General features: G+C 32.7%; 1 long non-coding RNA gene across 1 annotated transcript in view; it reads right to left on the bottom strand.

Annotated features, from left to right (window-relative positions):
• Nucleotides 1-611: 611 nt before the first annotated feature.
• The window catches only part of LOC141512934 (uncharacterized), a 95,041-nt gene continuing 71,942 nt past the window's right edge, over nucleotides 612-23,710 (bottom strand). Inside the window, exon 3 of the long non-coding RNA XR_012475635.1 lies at nucleotides 612-10,259. This is a non-coding gene — a long non-coding RNA (uncharacterized LOC141512934). The remainder of the gene's footprint in view (nucleotides 10,260-23,710) is intronic.

The following is a 23,710-nucleotide window of genomic DNA, read 5'->3' on the forward strand; positions in this document are numbered from 1 at the left end:
GATACTCAACAGAAACATGGCAATCAAGATTTTGTTTCTGAGTATATGTGTGCCAATTCACAATAAATGCCATATATATTTGTTTTCACTCAAGTATTTTATTCATTTCCATATTATAAATCCCTTGGGCAGAGACCATGTTTTATTTATCTCTGTATCTCTCTAACCACCTGGCAAAAGTACTTACACATAAGACTAGATGTTGAGGTACTTCAGGGAGGAACCATTTCTAATTCCTAGGAACATAGATTTAAAAGTGCAAATGACCTCAGAAGCCCCTTGTCAATATTCAAATAGCTAGTAATTATCAGAGGTAGAATTTGAACCCATCTTCCTCACTACAAATTCAGCACTGCAAAGATTATACTACACTGAGTCTTCCCTCCAGCATTTAACTCAAGCTTTTGTGCATTGTAAAACACTTAATAAATGCCTGTAAATGAATGAATGAATTAGTTGCATGACTGAAAACAACATCTTACTTTATTTTTATTTAAACAGGTAAGCCTTTTGACAGAAGTAGGTGAACCTTTTGACAGAATTAGTAGAGCATTATTATAATTCAATAGAAAAGGAACCTAGAGAGCTAAACAAAAGGACAATTGAAGAAATAAATATTCAAGATAGCTTTAATTAGGGGGAAAATCCCATGGTACATGTCAGGTGGATTATAATAGCTAAACGAACATATTTATGTTTTCTCTCCTTATTGTAACTCATTTGCTACATACACAAGTCAAAATGAACACAACATAGAAAGAATGCTAAATTACTTAACAGAATGGCAAATTGTAGGTAGGATATAAAGAGGAGAGATTGTATAAGGAAGTTTTAATACTCTCCCTAGCTACGTTCACTTGAGTTCCTGGTTAGTTTTTGTATTATTTTTTAATATAAAATGCCATCATAATATGATAGAAGAATCATGAATTACTCCAAGTAACAGTTTTCTTTTTCATCATTGCATTTGACCTGTTTTATTCACCTCTACTCTTCTCCTCACCAATTTCATAATAATTTGACTAAGTGATTTCCTGTTCTGTAAAGTTCCAGTTAACTTCTCCCCCTTAAATGGGTAGGAATTGCCCTTTTTATATATTACAGTGAAGAGCAGGGAGATTAGGTCCCTATTACAACCTGGGTTTTCATAGCAACATTTGATACAAACTAAACTTGAAAATCTTGATGGTGTCTGTTAGTCTTCGGATAAGAAAATATCTGTTGATGAAAAAATAGACTTCTGTGTCCCAAGAAGGCTTTCATAGATGATATTCCTCTTGCCTGAGACTGCAATAAAATGGGGCCACAGTTGCATTCATTGTTCAGTGAGCTTGTCCACACAGTTAAACCCACCGACAGCAATGAATGTTGATTGTGACCTTTATAAAAATAAATCTGGGCAGGACAAGAGGATGGAAGAGTCCTTGGGTGTTCTAGATTTTTTATTTCTTTTTGCAGTCAAAGTCCTGGAAGGAGGATGATAGTGGCTAGCTGTAGGGTACAATCAACGGTCGATGGTTTTTATTTTAATTCCAAACTCACCGACAGCGTTGAATGTTCACTAAAGCAGCCTCAAAAAAAAAAAAAAAAGACCAACCCAGAATTCTCTTGACTTATCATCCTTAGATAGCTGAAAGTGGGCAAAAACATAATCAACATGGAAGTTTTCACTATTTAGTTCATGTATTTTTAACTTGTGACAACAGAGAAACATTAATGGGTGAGAAGGAATGGTACAAGTAGGAATTGTCAGCTTTCCATTTCACATAAAAGAGAAACACCTGTTTCTTTTGGTGGGGAGGAAAACAAAAATGAAAATGAAACAAATAAAAAAACATTGCAAGTCTTGGCTTAGTTCTGCAAAGTCAATGATCTCATTCTCAGTGATGCAGAGCATTTGTCTTCCAAGATGATCTGATCAAAACAAATATTTCCTAATTTATAGGCAGCTATATTTATATGTAGAATAAATTATGGCATAGTCAGCAATCAATAATTTATTATGCACATACTCTTTACCAGGCAGTGTGTTAAGGTACACTGGAATTGTAGTCAAAAGATTCATCCCTGACTCTGCTACTTAGTAGTTCTCAGATATGGGCAAATCACATCTCTGCCCCTGAATTTCCTCTGATATAAAATAAGAGAATATGAAAAGGGGGCATGGCAGATAGAGAGCTGTATCTGGAATCAATAAGACCTAAGTTCAAATCTTGTCTTAGATACCTACTAGCAGTATGATGAGACAAATTATATCAGTTTTGTTTTCCTCAGTTTCCTCATTTAGAATATGAAAGGGCTCAACTGTAGTTTCTGAAATACTTTCGAGCTCCATATCTGGGATTGTAGGATCCTATAAGAAGTTTTGGTTGGGGGGGGGTTTTAATAAATTCTCCACATAGATGAAATTTGGAGGTATGGAGAAGGCACAATCTTTGTATGTCATCTATTCCCATAGTATGAGAGATTTCCAAATAAATATTTTTCTTATAATGTTGCCATATGCAATGCTAACTCCTTTATGTTAATTCACCAAAGATCTCTGGCCCTATAATTTATAGCCTTAGAAAACTACTTAAAGCTTGAGGTGATTAAATGATTCACCTATGATCACATATATTGTGAATATCAGAAATGGGATGTAAATGGAGTTGTTCTTGACTGTGAGTCCAGTCCTCTAGCTACCAATCCATGCTATTACACTAACATCTATAAGATTAACAAATTAAATGACTAAATGAAGGTCTGTTCTGTACTCACAAATAAAAATTACATGATAAGAGTGAAAGGAAAAAACTAGCCAAACAAGTTCCTAATCCCTTCATCTACAAGTTATTGGTAATCTTTTGGGGCATGGCTCCTTACAAAACCTATCCTTCTAAAAGTTCCTTTTCAAATGTGAAGTAAAAGTACATTTATTTTACAGAGTTCTTGTTTAATTTTTTAAATTTTTTCCACATCTACTGAAATATTAGCGGTGCAGTGGGGCACAGCAAAATCAACGAAATGTCATGGACCCATACTTTAAATTATAAGTTGTTAGCTTCTAGAAGAGTTACATTTGTTCCTGGGTCAGAATGACCCACAATCTTTTGGAAATATTATTTTTAAGGTGACCATGTTCTGTTCATCTCAAGGGTCTAGTTATTGCAATGTTACCAAAATGTTTAGCCTGACAGATGATTGTCAATAATGAATATTTTAGGGCACTTAGAATACCTATACCCCAATTTTGGATACATTCAAAGAATGTTGCAGGAACATAAATTTTAACTAGGGCAGTGAGTGATTTTCTTTCCCCTTTTCATGATCACCTAGGAAATAAATAACAGAGAATTTTTTAAAATATTCATTTAAGGATTTAAAATATCTTTCTTCATCTTTATAAAACAAACAAATATTTTTCATAGACTAGGATTCTCCTAAAAATCACAACTGATAATTCTTTGATCAGCAAATTTTTTTGTACTGGCTGTTAAAAAGATTCTTCTCTATCTGGTGTTACTGATTCTTATATATACAAGATCAAATAGAGTTGAAGGTCTAGCTCTCCTTTCAGAGTTGTCTACTGTGATATTAGGTAAACAATCCACCCCTGTTAATACGTCTCTGTATCGCTCATACTTGCTAATATTGACATAATAAGAACTTTCAGATTAGTGACTTGTCACACAAGATATGCTTTTGTTGAATTAATAAGCTACATGACAAGTCAGTTGTAATTGTATGCAGTGAATATTTTGTTAATTTTCTCCAAAATATATTAAATACTACATTTAAATACTTGACTCAAATGTGTCACTAATCTCACAGACTTCAGGAGTTTCATAGTATAAGTGGTCTGTCACAGATACGTAAGGGAATCTGTCACTCAGAGCAGCAGGAAATTATGATTGACATGCAAACAAAATGAAAATGTTAAAGTAGGAAGCATTTCTTATTTCTGTGAACAATTCTGATAATATATATGGCAATATCTAATACTCAAATAATGACTTAATGCTTCCAGAGCTCTGGAAGTTAGTGCTTCATGATGACAGGTTAATTATCCCCATTTTTTAGAGGAGGAAACTGAGGCTGAGAGGTTAAATGACTTTCCTTGAATCATATAGCTAGTGTTTCTCTTAGGATTTGAAACTTTATGTCTCTGGCATCTAAAGTCAAGAGAGTTTTATGTTATATTAAAGATAAGGTATTTTAATTTTTTGCTATTGTTAAAGTTATAAAACAAAAAGGATTCTTTGAATAGTCATAACTTGGATGGAGCAACAGTTTTTAATCTCCATTTGTTACAATGGAAAGAGTGCTAAATCTGGCATAGGAAAAATTGACTCCAAATCCTGACTTTGTCACATTCTCCAATGTGTCCTTGGGCAAATCATTTAATCTCTATGGATCTTAGTTTCCAAAAAGGATTGTATTAGATGACCTTAATGATCCCATCCAGCTATAGACTTGTGCTTCCATAAGATTTATAATGTGTGGAATGCCTGTATTCTTCTATTTCCATAGCTCAGAGGTTAAATTGTAGAATTCTGAATTACTCATACTTAGGGACAGGGAGAAAAGTTGGGATTGAACCTATTATTTCATGGGTATAGGGAACTGAAAGGTGATGAAATGCCTGACAAGGCAGATTGACACTTCTTTCTAAGCATTGAGAAATTACTATAACCTTTCTCTACATGTATTTCTAAATACCTCTACATACATCCTTCTCTCCTCTTCAGTGCTGTCCTTTTCTGACCATGTCAAAAGTCCTAATAATTAACTGAAGTGGTTCTCTTTCACCTATAGGATCAAATAGCCTCTGGCATTCAAAGATCTTCATAACGTGTCCCTTCCCATATTGCCAGTCTTCTTTTACCTTACTCCTCCCCTACTCCCCCCATACTCTTCCTTCTAGTGACAATGACCTCCTTGCTGTTCCACAAAAACTCTCCATCTGGGCTTCCCCAAGTTTGGCATCCTGTTTCTCTTCTCTACCTCCTGACTTGTTTGGTTTCCTTTAGGTTCCACGTAAAATTCCTTCTTCTAACTGGAAGTTTTTCCCAGTCCATAATTCAAGTATCTCTGTGAATTATTTTTTAATTATCCTGTATTTGTTTTGCTTATTGTCTCCCCCATTAGACTGTAAGCTGCCTGAGGACAGGCTGTCTTTTGTCTTTTTTTTTTTGTATCTCCAGTATATAGCAATATTCCTAGCTTGTAGATCATATTTAGGAAATGCTTATTGATTGACTTATGAATGTCCTTTTACAAGACCTTATTTTTCACATTGGAGCCTTGATGATGGGGAAATTCAGTAGATGATTTAATTGATAAAACCTCCCATCTTTAAAAATACTGAAATTCAGTTGTACTGAAAATCTTTTTTCTCTATTCAAAAATGTCTTTCCATTTTTCTCAAATAAATTATTCATATAAAAGACATTATCCTAGAAATACAGGGTGTCTCATTTCTCTATTTGTATCACTAACAATGTTTGTTGATTGAATTAAATTTACAGAAAAGGGTGTCTCCAAAATAAGGAGCTAGAGCAAGAAATAATAAAGAATCAAGGCAGTTATTTTACTGATACTTATGTAATATTAAACAACCCAGAGGAAGATCTCACAAGACTGGCTATAGTCCAATACACTGGATGGATGTGGAGAATTTTAATTGAAGAATAAAGCTAAGAATCACACAGATTAAGAAATTATGGATAAGTACCAATGGAGGGAATATCCACATTTAGGACATGATAGAACCATTAAAAGATTAAAGAAAAACAAAATATTCAACATCCTTTCAATTAAAATTAGTATAGTGGCATATTTGATGTAGTATCAGTACCCTGGAATCAGGGTAACCATTTTCAAAGGGTCATTCATACATCCATGTATTTTCTCTTTTTAAAAAAAATTCCCATTTTCTTCTAAACTGAACAATATTTTGGCTTTGTTTGCTAAAATGCCAGAATTATTTTAAGTTTTATTTTTCATCTCCAGGTTTATGGGAACTCATTTTATTTTGCTTAATGTTAGCAGGTCATAAATAAACCAAAACATTCTCCTTGCTTTGAGCAAGAGAGTTACAAAATACATGAAATATCACTTAAGGAAATAAAAAGCATGAGTCTAACATGAAGTGACAGAGGTAGAGGAGGAAGTAGTTCATTTTATATCTGTAAAAGCCATGGGGATTTGGGCTGTGAAAGTTGTCTGTCTCAAGAATAGATTAGTTATCTTGTCTGATGACCTGTACTTAATTTAAGTGACTGCCTTTGCCAGTCCTTCCAGAGGGCAAGTGTGTGAAATAGAGCATCTCAATGTCAGGCTCCAGTCCTTTCCTCTTCGTGATAGCCTGACCTAAATTGAAGATCTGGCTGTTGATTTGAACAGATATGCAAGCAAACAAATTCCTTGTCACCAATTCAATCCTTTACTTTTAATTGGCTTATTTAAGTGGTCATTGGTTGTAATACAGTTATGAATGAATTTCAATTTGTCATTTTACTGAAATAAAAGAATTTAAACTAAAAAAGTAAAACAAATTTCATTCATTATTTTTAAATGTCTTTGCTATGTCAGCTTTCTTCCTATATCATTTTTTCTTTTTTTTTTTTTGCTTGACCACAAAAAGTAAGCAGGTAAATGTCAATACCTATAAGAAAACTTTACTGATTCTCCCAGACTTCTGTCTCCAAAAATTTTATTAATTTGTGTACATATTACTTCTTTCCCTTGATCCCCCTGCCCACAGGCAAAAGGATAATCCTAAATCCAGAGATTGATTTTGAATTCCCAGAAGCTACCTAGCACAGTGTCTGCTACACAGAAGGTGTTTTATAAATGCTGGCTGAAAATTAACTCAATTTGGCGGGTAGTGTGATATAGTAAAAAATGATCATTGATTCTGAAGTCACACCATCGGAATTCAATTAATATAGTCTACCTCAGTTTCCTCATCTGCCAAAAAGGGAAAATAATAATACTTACCTCCTGTCTTTTCTGTGAAGATAAAATGAGATATTTGCAAAGCATTTTGTACCACTTAAAGTTCTTTAAAAATGCTAGTTATTATCAGTAGTATTATCATCATCATTAATGACCTGAAATGAAGAGAAACAACCTCTCCCCTCCAAAATAAAAATCAAGCCAAGACAGTATAAGATTTAGAATAAACCTTGGAATTCTAATAGACTTTTAGTATATTTTTCATTAACCATAAATTAAAATTCATAGATACCATATTTTTATACACTATGCTCTTAAAACTACATGAAAGGAAATGAACACTGTCTATTTGCTCTCAAAATGACAAGAAATTCAAGAATATTTAATGGAATTTTTATAGATTTTTATGGTATAATTTTGGGAATTTTTTTATCAACTTAATTTCATAATGGCAACCATCTAGAGGGAATCTTTGAACTTCCTCCAGTAAAAAGAGCAAGACGCAAAGCCTGCATGATGGTATTCATTCAGTCTGATAGAACTTAGCCATCAAGAACTCATTGTATCCCCTAATTGTAAGGCATCAATTTAAATTTTTTTCTAATTAAATACAAAACCCAAACAAGCATCCTTTCAATAACATTCCCAGTTATTGAAATGAGGATACTTTTTGGAAGCTCTTGGATAGTGGTTATCCATTTAGTGGAAACTCTAATATGTAGGCAGTCAAAATGTTAAAATTCTATCCCTGATACTAATATGACAAAATAATATATGGAAAGTGTTTTATGAAATTCAAGGTGCTATTTCTACCATTATTTTTATTACCATCACCATCTCATTCTAAATTTTCTTGGTAAGGTTCAGATGGATGAGGTCCTAAGATAAGTCATTATCTTGCTATCATTTCTTTATACCAAATAATCTAGGAACTCTTGCACAGATGAATAAAATAGCTGCTTATTTTATAGTTGTATTAATTATATATTTTGTATTATTGGATACTCAGAAAACATCTTTGATGCAATTCCTATAGTAGGGCAGCAGGGATTATTTTTAACTTCATTTTGTCCTCATACAATTTTTATCTACTCTGCCATATTTCATAGTTTAAAAAACTTTTCATAATATGTACTGTACACATGAAAATTAGATATGATGATATCTATTACAAACATTGCTTTTATTAATCATTAATGTAATGTTCAGGAATTTGTATCCCTCAGTTCAATAGGCAATAATGGTCTAGTTCCAAGAGTCTATTGGTTTACTTCTCTAAGAGTTTTGAAGATCTATATTTGTAGAATAGGGATTAGTTATTTCTTAGTCTATGCAAAGATAACAAATTTCTGCTATATAATACTAGTCATCAGATCATGCCTTGTTAGGTGTTTGGCAGTGGACAGATTTGTCAGCATGACATAAAGTGGTAGACAACTTTCATGACTCCTTGTGTAGTCTATGTTAATCACCAAATCTGAGTTTCAGTAATTTTTGTTGGCAAAATATTGGACTTGAATTGTCACTACAGATTCCTCTATTTTCAGCCATTTCTTTAATAATTCTTTATCAAAATACAGTTGACTAAGTTCATATGGTTATTGTCCCTCAAGTTTCTTTTGATTCTATTCATGGATCTAAGCCATCTTACATTGCCTTTTCAACTGGAGGTAGATGGCTTCTAGTTATGGTTGGAAAAAATTCATACCTGTCATCAAGTTTATTAGTGCATGGCAAAGTATCATTTGCTTGTTCCAAAAACTTCTGAATTTCCTTGTAATGTGTTCAAAGAACATTTATTAAATCCTTTCCTCTTTTTGGAGAGAAAATGTTAATGTTCATAATTGCCTTAGGGTAATGGACTTGTGTTCTACTAATGAATTAATAATACAAAATGCTATTTATGTTACATTATAATATGGTAAGCACATATAGGTACATAATTAAAGGCAATAGTAATAAATTAATCCATTACTTTTTGTTAGAATACATTCCAAATAACATTTTGCAAAATTAAAGAACTGATTAATGTTTCTCCCCATAGTTTGATGCATTCTATAGACATGAAGTAATCAATAAGATGTGTGGTAATATTTCCTTTTCACTTAAAAGTCATTTTTGATTCTATTAAAAAGATGTGGTAATGGATTTAAAATCAAATAAAAACAGAAGGTATTTAAACTACTACATTTTATAATAATTATAATTGACATGTTGGTACCATTTTATATAGAAAACATTTTTCCATGTGACAAGAAAAACTCTAACACTCTCACTAAAGGAAAATTTATATTTGTAACACATGAATAATCCATAAGTATAGAACTGAGTCAGGATTTCATTTTTAATGTTAGTTAATAATACCGGTATAATTACTATAGTGTTTTGGAATGACTTTTTTAATAATTGCTGATCATTCAGTTGTTCTTTGTTCCCAGGACATTTTGACATACTGATTTTGCTACGTAGCAAAGATATTGTTTTCTGGTGAGAGTTTATAGATTGTTTTGGGGGATATAAGACAAGACTGCTTTGTACATAGTTCATAAACAAAACTGACCTATATGTGCAGGAGATGCTTAAAATTCTTTTGGTGAATTGCAATGAACAACAACAATAGCAATAACAATGATAATAATACTAATTTTGAAGATTAGTTATTTAAATCAATTGAATTATCCTTCATCTCCCATTATATAATTTAATTTCTTTAGGTTTTGACTTGATGTTTGACCCTACCAGAGTATTTTTTCGTATAGAGCAGGGGATCTTAATCCTTTTTTGTGCCTGGTGAAATTTATGTATCCCTTTTCAGAATAATGCTTTTAAAACAAAATAGATAAGGAAAAGAAATATACTGAGATACAATTATCAAAATAATATCTTCAAAATAGCAAATTCACAGACACTGATGTGTACATAAAAGGTGTAATTAAATTTATAACCATAAGCACTAAGCCTTAAACTCAGTTTCTTAAGCTCCATAACTTGCTCAGGACCTTGGGAGGCAAGGCTACTGTGTACATTATTGTCTATTTGAGAACATTTCCATCATAAATATATTTTCTTACCCTTGAATTGTTGAACAGGTGCCAAGAAACAGTTCTGAGTTTAAAAAACAAAAAACAAAAAACACTATAATCATTGGTTCTAGGAAAAGTAGTGTTTAAATACATAAATTAAAAAAATGTATTTTCAAAATTACCTCTATCAATTTCTCAGTTATTATAGATTTCTGTTCATTTTAGACACTTAAGTTCTTGTTGATAGATTTAAAACTCATTTTAGAACTGTATCATGTGTCATGGGAATTCTTCCTGTAATAAAGAGAAAAAAATATATATTATTACATGTCTGCCAGGAACCATAAATGAATTGATATTGCCCAAAGACATTTTAGTTTATTGTCTGTAAATAAAATATTATATGGGAAAACTATTTTATAGGCAAATTAAAAAGCAACTACCCACATCAGGTCTTTCTTTTTTTATACAGCATTATAAACAAGAATAAACAAAACAAAATGTAAGTCAATGTTTTAATGTCAATAGAAAGTTGTTCAATATTATTTTTACAGAGCTCAGGATTGAAATGAAAAAAGGGGGAAAATACCAGTGTTCGACAATGTTTTTGTTTTGTTTTGTTTTTAAAAGAAAGCGCTTAAAAGAAGAGTTACGGTTGTAAAATGAAAAGATTCCTGACTCCAATAAGTCCTGCAAGTTAATTCAAAGTTTTCTTTTTTAAAAAAGTCTACTTCATACCACTGATCAACATTACACACAATAATCTTAATGCTTCATTTCTCTCTCTCTGTAGAGCTACATTTCTATGTGCTGTCTGTATGAGTACCATAGATCATTGCAATGGTGGTTAGAGCGTTTAGGATCAATTGACTCCTATTAACTTGAGTTTTCAATGTATAAATATGATCTCACCTACAATAAAGTTTTTTTAGATATGTAGATTAGTTACAGAGCTTAAGAGTGCCATGTAAATAGAAGAAGAATATGTATTTCCTTAACAGTAGTTATATAAATTTGTCCTAGAAAACAACAGGCCTGGATTTTTTCCCTTGAAATTTAAAAAAAAATGTCAGTGAAGGATATCTTAAAATTCATGTTCAAAATGCACAGTAATTTATGTATGTGTGTATAAAACAGTGTGAACTGTCAAATATGATAAGAATTATATAATTATATAGTAGCACACAATAATTTTTCAGTCTTTTTTAAATATATAGACAATACTTTTATTGTTTATATTCCATTTTCAATACAAAGGACACAGATAGTTCAATATGCTACTTATACTTTCCCCCCAATCTCTCAGACTAAATTCCTTGTGTTGCATTATTAGAATGCTTCACTATTTATAAGAGAAAGTATGAATGTATCTCAGTTTTCAGACTTATATGAGCATCTGTTCCTTCAATCAACAGAACAGCAAATGTGATTTTTTTTTCACATTAGTGTGTGAAACAATGCCTACAGGCTTTAACTTTAGGCTTCTAGATAGTTATAACTTCATAGACATGATTTCTGAAAATGAATTCAGTGTAAAGAAAGAAGACTTTTGGTGAAAGGAAAAATTAATATAAGAACTATGGGCCCCCGAAGGCATTAAAACCGTGGAAATGGTAACTAAACATTACAATATGAAAGTTCCTGAGTAGTAGTTCGATATTCTTCTAGATTTCAAGTTTTCCTATGAAAGAATTAATTGACTGACCTTTCCACTTGAATGGAAATTAGATAATTTAAGTGATAACATAAAGGAAACAGGAATTTCAATATCCCAAGAAGTAGCTAAGTTCAACAATATCTTCATTTACACTCTCCCACCTATGATTACCCCATCTTCCTCCACAGCTCTACAAAATGGCAGTCATGCTGAATTAGAAATATAATTTCCAGTGGCCTTCTGGTTATTTGTGGTACTAGATTTAAATATTATATGCACTTTTAAATGACACTTTCATGTTTTAAAGCCTCTAAATTTACTGGGGCTTTTATTATTTCTGTAATGCAATTGGACAGTCTAAGTATTTCCTTCTTTGTAGAACACTGTACTAAGTGCTGGAGAAGACACAAATATTAAATAAGAAATACTTTTTTTACACTCTATTTGGGGTTACATGTATAATTAGCAATAAATAATAATAATAATCTTAAGAGATTGATATGTAGATCTCAGAAGGGAAACATGGTGGAGGAGACAGATATTCTAGGCTTGGAGCTAGAAAGCTCTACATTCATGTCCCACCTACTGGCAATCCGACTTCAGGCAAATTTAATCTCTCAAGGTTTTCTGAATCATTAATAATGGTGTAATTTTTTCCCTACACCAATGAAATCTTAAGTCTAGACCTTTAAAAAAATATGAACTCCAGGGAGAAGAGCTATTAAAAGTAGGAAGTACATATTAAGAAATATATTATAGACATGCTATTTTAATTGTCCCTTAAAGGGTATAGAAAACAAAGAGAGCAAAAACATGCTAGCAAAAGCATTGAGGGGTGAACATAGCACAAAAGAATTATCATTATATTCCATGATTAATGATAATTTGTGAATACCTGTGGTTTTTAATTTTCTATTGATCAAAAGAACTAATAAGATATTATTCAACACATGGTAAACAGACTTTAACACAACAATTTTGCTTCTATTTTTGTAAACAGAAAAATCTAATTTTACTTTGACATAATAAAGCCCCAGCACTGTTTAAAACATTTACATTGTAACCAAGGACAGGAAAATAAAACAACAAAGGCTTCATTCATAGAATAGTTTTAGGGTGACATAAGCTCAAGAATGTACCTTGCCAAATCTATAGGAAAAATACAGACATTTTTTAATTGTTTCTTTTAATTGCTTCTCATAGGCAATACTCCCCTTTCCCCCTTCTCTCAAAACAATAGCTACCCTACAGAGGTGTGTCCCCATTTAGGAAAAAAAAACAAATGAATTTTTTAAATTCATAAAAATTAGAGTTTATTTGTATGTTTATTTATTTGAGTTCATTTGAATGTTATTTTATTCTATAAAAATGTTGACCAGGAGAAGGATGAAGCTCTAAAGCACTTTTTAAATAACATGTTGTATTTATCAGAAAGAAAGGAATCAGGAAAGCATAAATTGAGGGCAGGAAAATGAATACAAAGCATCATATTATTAAAATCAGGCAATGCGTAAAAGGGAAACATGTTTATCCAAGATTTAGCATTGTCCCTGAAATTATCATGGGAAAATAATGAGGATGATGACCACTCAGTTATATACTTTAGAGTTTAAAAAGTATTTTCCTCATGAAACTCTGAGAGGTAGACAATGAAAGTATTATTTTGTCCATTTTGTAGATGAGGAAATTGAGGTTCAGAAAGATTGTGTCTTCTCCATAAATCATAGTTTAGAACCAAGAGATTCAGGGTCCAGCATTTATTCCTCTAATTCATGTTGCCTGTCTCCCCACAATTTGATTCATAAAAATTAAATCTACTAAAGAAACATTTTTTTCAGTAAATCTTTAATGTATAAAGTAAGACAAGCATACGTTGCTTTTAGGATACAAATACATAATGATCTAGTTGTTCTTTATCTTAGATTTTCATAAAATTTTAATTTGGTTGATGGATACCACCATCCATCTATATTCTATTAGACTTTTTGGGGAGTACCAACCACTATACTTAAAATTTGGAACATGATTATTCTAATCACTTTATCACTGAATATAGTGTTTTATTTATTTTGCATTCTAAAGTAGGGCTTCAGCGTTCTGAACAATTTCCAACCAAGGTGTCTATTTATATTCCTCCCCCTCCACCATGAATTTCTAATTGGATGTAGTATTCTGCCTAGTTTCTGGTCTTAAAAGTGATATTTAGTATTACAAGGCAGCTGTTAAACAGCTGCAACATTCCCACTAGCAGTGACTGCTTTTCAGTGATGAATAAAGTACATCACCTCAGAGAAAATTATTAAGCTTCTGCCAGAAGAAGAACCTAATAACATTTATGGAACTGAAAGCCTTACATTCCTGGCTCTAAACTCTTTATTCACATGAATACATATCTATATCTATATACGCATATATATCTATTTATTTAGAACAGACAAATGGGGAACAAATATTGCATGGGATATGTAGATAGAATTGGTTTGGGAGTCAGAGGACCTAGAATTGAGTTCCAGTTCTGTTAGTTACTACCTGCGGGACCTATTCTAAGGCAATACACCTCTCTAGGTCTATTTCCTCTTTTGTAAAATGAAGAAAGTTTGTTTATATAACATCTGAGCTATATTCTGGCCCCCAATCTGTGATTCTCCATTCTTAAAGCATCTCCAATGTTCCTTTCAACTCTAAATTTATCTTCCTATTCTGCTTGCTACTTATTAGTATAAGTCATGTTCTCTCTGAAACTCAGTTTCTTTTTCTGTAAAATTATTTGGTTGGTTCAATCTTCTTAAAAAACTCTCTATCCCTCTAAATTCTATTACCCATTACTTAGCTTAAAAGCTACAACAATAAGAAAAACCATTATATCTTATTATTCACATTGACTTGAAGAACTGGAAACAATAATGAATTTATGATATATGTTTAATGTGAATTCCTAGAGTCTTAACCCTCAGACCATAAGACCAAATCCATAGACACCCAGGAAGAAATAAATCTGTATTCCAATATTAATAGCCTATGTTCATATATGAAGAATATTCAGGAGAGCAGATAAATTACCATTAAGACATATTTTAGGACAGTGCCTTGTTCAGCTGTTCCAGTTTTAACAAATTCATTGAGGGATAGAAGAATTAGTTGCTTTCATTGAACTTTTCAACTTTCTCCTCAAAATAGTGATCCTTTGATGTTTATTTTGAAAAGAGAACACATTATACTTTAAGAAATACCCTGTTCCTTTAGCCACTTCTCATATGCTACTACCTTTCACCATCTGGGTTGCCCTGCTCTGACTACTCTCCAATTTATCAATGCCATTTCTAAAATGAGATGCCCAGCAGTGAATAAAATGGCATGGATGTGGTCTGAGCAAGCCAGAAGACTGTGTCATTCTATGCAAATCAAAAAAAAACATTTCTTAGCCTCAGTTTCATTACATAGCAACTTATATCCCTTCCAGAACCATCAAAGATGCTATGAATATTGTACACTAAAAAGGGAGAGAGAAAAACATGGTTTTCAAAGTTATAAAGTTCCTTTGCAAGGCAACCAGTCCTCTACTCAGTTCTACCTATATACTATAATGCCTAGATACCAACAATTATCCATTCAATTTGATTTTGTTAGAAACAAAATAAATCACGTTTCCTCTGGGTTTTTTAAGTCAACTACCTCAGTACTTATGAGCTGAGGAAACAACCACTCACTGTTATAATATCCCAAATATCTATGTGGACAGGTATCTCAAATTTCAGCAGCCTTTCCTAACTTATTTGTTAATCACTCTTACCATCACCTCCATCACTTCACTCTCCCACAGTTGACTTTGGATTTAGTATATATTATTTAACTCTGTATATATTGTTTTCCCACCTAGTAAAGTGTAAAACACTGAAGTTCAGGACTGTTGCAGTTTTTGGTCTTTGAAACTTTATTACCTACCAAAATAACCAGTGTCATGCTTAATAAATAAGCATTGAATTGAATTGGATAAGATACTTATTACCTAGAAAAGAGAACAAGCATAAAATGTTGCTACTAGACTTCATAACAAAGACTCCCACATACTCATATAAATCAAATCTCCTGAATTTCTAGATTTCCCTTCAAAATATATTATTTCCTTTGTTTTTTGCAAGGCAATGGGGTTAAATGATTTGCCCAAGGTCACACAGTTAGGTAATTATTAAGTGTCTGAGGTCACACTTGAACTCAGGTTCTCCTGAGTCCAAGGCTGGTGCTCTATCCACTGCACCACCTAGTTGCCCCCATTAAAATATATTATTATTACTGCAAATAGTAGAAGGTTAATTTTGAGTAAGGAGATAGAAGACTGACCTTAAACTGACCTAAGTCCAAGTTATACTTCTGATATATAATGACGAGTCAAAGTGAGCAAGAAGTATAATTTTTCAGTGTTCCAGACAATTGACTAAAACTATAAGAGGGAATTTACTCACCAAAAAATTCCTTGTGCCAACAAAAACACAGATATAGGCCCTCCTTGCCCACCGGATTTGAACTCAGGTATTCCTGACTCCAAGGCCAGTGCTCTATCCACTGCGCCACCTAGCTGCCCCTATTCCAGTTGTTTTTCCCCAAATTAATCACATCACTTTTTAGGTACACCTTGTATCTTTCCACCCCCAAAACTTGCCCTAGTTGCATCTGAATTGTAAGCCTTTGGGGGCAATAATAATAATCATACCAAATAGTAAAAATGTTCATGTATTATAATAATGATCCTTAGGAAAATTTCACTCTGGCCTCTCTCTTTTCTAGAATCATTTTAAAGAAGAAAGAATTTGTTTTAAATTTTAAATAAAAGGTAACAAAAGGAACAAAATTACCTCAAGAGTGCTCATGTTGCTATATTTCTTTTCCAGCTTTCCTGCTGCTTTTGTATAATTAAGTTATATCAGTGTCTGGAAAATTGATATTCTTTCCATTGGCAGACAATCTGTTTGACATTGCCTTTTATGTGGAGCATTTTTTCACTAATTACTTTTTCTCTTCTTTTTAAGATATTTTAGAAGGTAATGGGAAGAAGTCTAAAGGATTGGGGTATCATATATAGGCACTGTGTGATCACAGGTTTTTACACTGTCTGTTGCTGCCATTAATTTCTGGATGTTACTTTGCATTTATACTTCTCAAAGAGACAAAGATCTTAACCAAAAGGTTCTGCAATAAACCTGGATAAAAGCATGAAGGTACTCTTCATACATGTATTCATAAGATAGTACATCTAAAATGTACTTGGGGGCAGAAACTAGACCCATGCTTTCATTAGTGTAGGGAACTTCTACTTTTCACTAATGTAAGGAAATCCCAGTGTATAAATTCCCTTTGCAACTCATCTGAAATTAGTAGTGTTAGAGGTTGCCTGGGGCAAAGACCAAACTTGAATATAGAGTTTCCTGATTTAGAATCCTATAGAATCCAAGACTTAGAGCTGGCAAACACCTTAGAGGTCCTCTAGTCACATTCTCTCATTTTATTGATGTGGAAACTGACCCCAAAACCAACTCTCTTTCCTTCTACTCCCTCTGCATCATTCAGCCACCAGAAGGATTAAGCCACTATTTTAAATAAAAACAGCAACAACAAAGATTTCTTCATGATTTTGAACACTCTAGTGTATTTTTCCTCAATTGATTTCCAAAATTACCACCATGAAAACATAATTTATATAATGATATGGGGAGGAAAATGCTGTCATTTAGGGGACAGCTGTAGCAATAAATTTGAGTCTTTTTCTATCTTCTATTTCCTGGTAAATTAAAAAGTGTTGGTGGGAGAAGTGGGGGTAGTTATCATTCTGGGAAATAAAGACTTTGAACTCAGAATTGATTTATCTTTTCTACTCCACCCTAACTTTCATTAGGTGAGCATCATCTAGGTGAATGCTAAAATATTTTCTTTTAAAAGTCCAAACCAAATTTGCACATGAATATTACCTAGCCACATCTTTAATGGAGACCCTGAAGTGGATTAACATCATTAAAGATCTTTCCATAACCCTGCTGATTTACTATCTCTTTTCCAGTAAAATACTATAAGCACAAAACAATTTAAACATTTTGGGGCACTGTTGAAAATTATTATGGTTTCCCTTAAGTAACTAATTAGCCACAAACAGCTAACAACTGCTGTTTAGGACACAAACATTATTATATAAGCTTTCATTTACACTGTGGGAAATGACCTGAGGCATATGGGGCAGGAGGTGGGATAGAGGTCAGTTTTCCTGCTGCTTTAAATACAATTTTGATTTTAGTTAAAATGAGACTCCATGAATGGGAGAACATTTTGAGAGTATTCTTGTCTACAAAAGATGTCTTCCTGGCATGGGGAATAGGAAATATAAAAATAAGAGGTGGCTTCATCTTAGTAACCAGGTCTATTTTAGGGAATACTAAGATAAAAATATGCATAGCATGCAGCAAAATCCAAAACAGATGTTTTCTAATATGCATTATTTTTATGTGCTTGTAAATAGTATATCCTTCCAAAACATGTTTATTTTTTCTTTAAGACATTTTGTGGAAAAGAAAAAATATTAAGTAGATGTAAGACATAAATAGATTTCAATTTTGCAATTGAGAAAGTTGCTTGAAGAAAATTTTTCTTTCCACGTTAGAGAATTTCCATTTTTGTCACTATAGGAATGGAAAAGAGTTTCATGGTTTGATTCTAAACACAATGCCTAGCATATAGAAGGCACTCAATAAGTGTTTACTTAGTTTTTCCTATTTTTTATATATGTGTAAGCATCTTGGGATCCTTGTATTGGTAGAATTCCTGAACTACTGACAAGTGTCAATGTGAGGAAGACTAGAGCATAGCAAGATATCATGGAGATGTTTAGAGGATTGTATTCATTTTTATACTTTCTAAACTTGTAGCTGCTTTGGGATTCACAATACAATGTTCCCTGTAACCCTGAATGAAACCTTAAAAGAACTTTAGAAGTCTTCATGAGGTTTAGAAACATAAATCTCCTAACAATAAGCATTTTTCCCCCTGAGTTTCTAAAAAGACAAATTTAATCAACAAATTGCTACCCTTCCCTGAAGCTACATGTCTGGAAAATAATATCATTGCCTATAATCTCAAAAGTTACATATTCCTGGTAGCAGTATGGTTGTGTTTCCTCTGCCCTCCCCCATCTCACAAAATCCAGTGTCCATCTAAACCCACTCTTATTGAAAATTTATGCCTTAGGGAAATGAAGCAAAATGATTTCTAAATGGGAAGAGTGCCATCCTAACAGATGGGCATGATTATAGACAGCCAGGAGATGATGTATATATATATCGAAAGTGAATATGTGGTGAAGGCAGGATTGATCTGGGACTATTGAAACATCTGTTTTTTCCTGAGATTGGACACCTAGAATGATTATAATGAAGAGAGCATTATTACTAATATAGTGAGTGGTAGAAAAAATGCAGTTACTGCAGTAAAGTTAAAATTGGGTCCTTTAATCTCTACAATGGGCAGCCCTAAGATTCAGGCCTCAACTGATTTTGTAATTACATGATAGAACAGCAGAAGAACACTAAGTGTTTTATTAGCTAGTACATCAATTTTGCAGTCAATGCATACTTATCAATAACATCTTCATAAATAATAAAAACCTTTTTTTGTATTTCTAAATGTCCTTTTTTATAGTTTGACTTGTTTTCAAATAAAGAAAATATGAGGACAAGGACATGGAAAGTTAACAGAACACTGCAATTTGCTGAAGGTTTATTAATCAATACTAGAGATATGCATTATTAGTTGAACCTGATTGTTGATCATTTATGGATTTTAGTCTATCAATTAGCTGTTTTGATGATACTTTGTTGACTCTTCTGCCAGAAAAGTACCCTTAGGAAAAGACAACTCTAAACTTAAAATCTATCTCACCTGGTATATTGCTGACAACTTTTTAAAAAAAAGTTTTATTTAAGGTAATAGGGTTAAGTGACTTGCCCAGTGTCACATAGCTAGGCAATTTTTAAGCGTCTGAGGTCAAATTTGAACTCAGGTTCTCCTGACTCCAGGGCTGGTGCTCTATCCACTGTACCACCTAACTAAGCCTGCTGACAACTTATTTAATTTTGCTCCTATCTTTTTGTTTATGAAAACAGATACTACCTGTGATTATGTGCAGTGATACAATTATTTTTTATAATGAGTATATTCCTAAATCCCTAACAAAATGTATTAAAATGTAAAATTCTACTTCTTCAGCCTTGCTTGAATCTTAAAGAGTGGGGGAAGTCCTTTGGAAAGGAAGAGGGAGAAAGAAAATGAAATAATCAGTGGATTAAGGAAGTAAGCATCAAGGTGAATTGTACACAAAGGAACAAACAAATGTATGTTAAATCAGAAATGGAGAGGGGGGAAAGGGACATTAAAAAGACTTTAAAAAACAGAACAATTTTAAGTAAATGAAATTGAATCACCAGGAGTCAAAATGGCAGAATTTAAGATAATTACCATTCAGCTATGCTGAGCAGATCCACAAACTTTTGACTTTAGAATTTACTCAACAAATTCAATTCAAGAAACATTTATTAGGCATCCACTGTATGCAGTTTTTCACCGACTCCAAAGGTAAAACAAACAATAATTCCTGCCCTTAGGAACTTGCAATCTTCTGAGAAGATAAAATCTGCATTTACCTCCTATATGAAAACCTTGTGATTCACCCAACTATTAGTGCCACCTATTAAAAATGACAGTGCATTCCAGGTCAAGGTGAGTAGGGAGTACTTGTGCAAAGGAATATATGTAAAAATATAATGTAGTACAGGGGAAATTGTTAGGAGACCTGTATGACTAGATTGACTACATGCAATAATATGAGATGTTGGGAAACACTGAAAAAGTTTGTAAAGATCATGCAGATGGTTTTTAAATTTTATCCTAGTGATAATAGGGAGCAATTAAAGATTTCTGAATAGAGATAATATGGTGTTTTTGGAAGAGTGCATTGGTGGCTCTGTAAAGCTTAGATAAGAGAAGGGAGGCTAAAGGCAAGGTAATCAATTAGTAGACTTGTATAAGACTAAGAAAAAGAAAATTAGGTCCTGAACAAGGATAGATATTCATAAAAAGTAAAAAAAAAAAAAAGGAAATGTGCATATTATCATCAACATAAATAGGGAAATTTCGAGAAAGATAAGTTTTAGGAGAAATAAAATTAATTTTAATTTGGATGTGTAAGAATTTGCTCAAAAAAGGACAAGAACTCAACAGGTCTTAAATCATATAAGATTTGTCACATTAAATCATCAAGTCACATAATGACACATATCTCCTAATTTTTAAGAATATTAGTCTAACAAGTGACAACAAAAACTCATCTGAACTTATTTTGGGATATGCTAAAATAATTGGAGGGATTATGGTTCATTTAATCATAAATGATAGATGTTATAATTTGAAGGGTTTAAGAGACCATTTAATTTGATCCTCAATTTATAAAAAATGAAATTGAGGCTTAGAGAGGCCAGCTAGGATGAAACTAGAATCCAATGTTTGATCTTTTTTTAAAACTTTTTCCTCTTTTATCTATTCTTCCATCATAAATCATCCTAAAATATTTTGCTACTTTTAAAAAAAATCATAATTCTAGATTTCTTTCCATTTCTCCTAGAAATAACAAGTTTTGACAATTTTTTTTAAATGAGGATATTATTATGTGAAGTAGGGAGTCTTCCCTTATTCCCAGATAATCACAAGATGCTAATGAAGTATTAAGCTAACTCTAAACATGAGTCTATGCCCTTATACTCTATGAAGTGTGAATACTTCTTTGATTGAGTTAAGCAGAGAATGATGCCATGGGTTGAATAAACAACCTGGGTCCTTTAAATAGCTAAACCCTAGACTAATTTCAGCAATTCCTAGAGTTGTGAAATATGTACTTTGTAAATCTTAAAATGGTTTGTGAATTTTCACATATATGTTGAAAATTAATAATTATGATCATCATGAAATGATATTTTGGATTTCAAAATGTTAAACAATAAATTATGCTTATTTTGCTAATCTGAAGTTCTTTTCATTTTTTACAAATTCATTTAAGGCAAAGAAAAGTCTAAAACTTCACACTTCCTTCTGATAGGTGTGATCACAGCCATGTCATATATAGAAAGAGACTAGCACTTCCTTGGTCATGACTCATGAAATAATGCCTTTTTTTATACTCCTCCTCTTCTCTTCCCTGCCCTCCCCATTCTCTTAAGAGCAACTAGGTCTCCAAGGTAATTTCTATCCCTTCATCTAATTTTCTTCCTCTTCTTTCTTTTCTCTTCTTTCTTTTTTTTTCCCTTCCTTGGCCTGATGGTACTAGAAAAAATAGAGATCTTATTAGTTTCTATGCCAATGCTAGAAAATCCCTTAAAATCATTTTTAATTTAGAAGATAGTTTGTAAGGGTGGGATCAGGAGGTATGATTTTTTAAGAACTATTACAGTATCAGAAAATTTCCAAGTTGTAAGAGAGCTAGAAGTCATCAAATTCTCTAAATAAGAAACCAAATTATGCTACACCTGACAAGTTGTAGTCTTGCCCCCACTTAAGATGTCTAGAAATGGAAAACTCTACCTTTTGAGACAAGTCATTCCTCTTTGGACAGCTCTAATAGTTGGATATTTCCATTCGAACCAAATTAGTTTCTGTTGAAACTAATTCTATATCTGTGCCATCCATCAAAGGGAATAACTGTTTCTATATCACCTACTATGTAAAGCAGTGTTATAAGTTTATTTGATCCTCATAACCCTTCTAGGCAGGTACTATTGCTATCCCTATTTAACAGTTTGGGAAACTGGGTAATCAAGTTAAATGATTTTCCTAAAATCATATAACTAGAAAGCATGTGAGGCAAGATTTGAACTCAGGTCTTCCTGACTCCAGTTCTAAGTGCTCTATTGACACTATCTATTCCCAGGCTTCCCACTAGAATTCAAGTAAAATAAATACAATCTTTCTTCTACCTTTTAAATCTTTAAGAAAACTGCATCTTCTCTGATGGAAGGAACAAAGGGAGGTTAAAAGAACTGCATCTTAAAGTCCTCACTTAGTAAAAATAGAATGGGAATTCATACACCAAAATTAGGGTTTATATAAAATTTCAAGAGGATTATCCAATGCTCTACTCTCAACTGACACTTCATCAGTATCATCTTTCTGGGATCATTTGGAAAATTCTAGTTGTTTTGTCAGAACTCAAAAAACAAGAGGATAACTTTTTGATAAGGCAATTCTCAAAAGTTAAGCCTAGCTACCAGATTCCTTTCTAATATTTCTAATTCTGTGACAATGTCCTCATCTTGCCACACCATCTCTCATTAATAGTAGACTCAAATATGTAAACGGAGAGGCTACATATTTTTGACTACCAGAAATGGCTGGAGGGTTTAATAATGGTCTCTACATTTACCATAGAAGTTCATTGTAGAGAATTTACATTTGCCATGACAAAGTTAGTTTTATAAAACCTTAGAAAGATGTTTTGAAAATGGCAGATAAACTGCAGTCTGCCTTTAATTCTAATTATTATATTAGTATTTGACTTAGAAGTTATAGATAACAAATAACACACATTACAAATAAATTTTCATCTATTTAAACAAGAGCAGATTCTTTCCTATCTAACCTAATCCATACCTTAATAGAAATCTTTACAACATCTCTAAGAAGTAGTCACCCATTTCTGATTCAGTAAGCTAAACTTCAGGAGGGTAGCCTTTATCCCTTCCTTAAATTATCATGTTGGCCCGGAGTTGGCAATCTTTCATTGAAATAAGCAATGCTCCATTTATTCTAGGGGCTTTGACTGAGGAGTGCAGAATCAAGGCTCTTGTGTAAATAGACTCTCAACATTGTCTAGAATGAAAGACAACAGATGTAACCCTTAGAGGTTGATTGTGATTTTTTTTTTGGGGGGGGGTTGTTATTGTTTGTCTCCAAAGGGCCTCTTTGGTCTCTCCCTTTGCTCAAGTGACAGCTTTCAGGTGATATGGCCAACAACTGAAGCAAGTAATCTGCCCTGGGGAAGGGAGGTGCATTGTCTCCAAATGGG

The sequence above is a fragment of the Macrotis lagotis genome, chromosome 2, assembly GCF_037893015.1.
Source record: "Macrotis lagotis isolate mMagLag1 chromosome 2, bilby.v1.9.chrom.fasta, whole genome shotgun sequence".
NCBI lineage: Eukaryota > Metazoa > Chordata > Mammalia > Peramelemorphia > Peramelidae > Macrotis > Macrotis lagotis.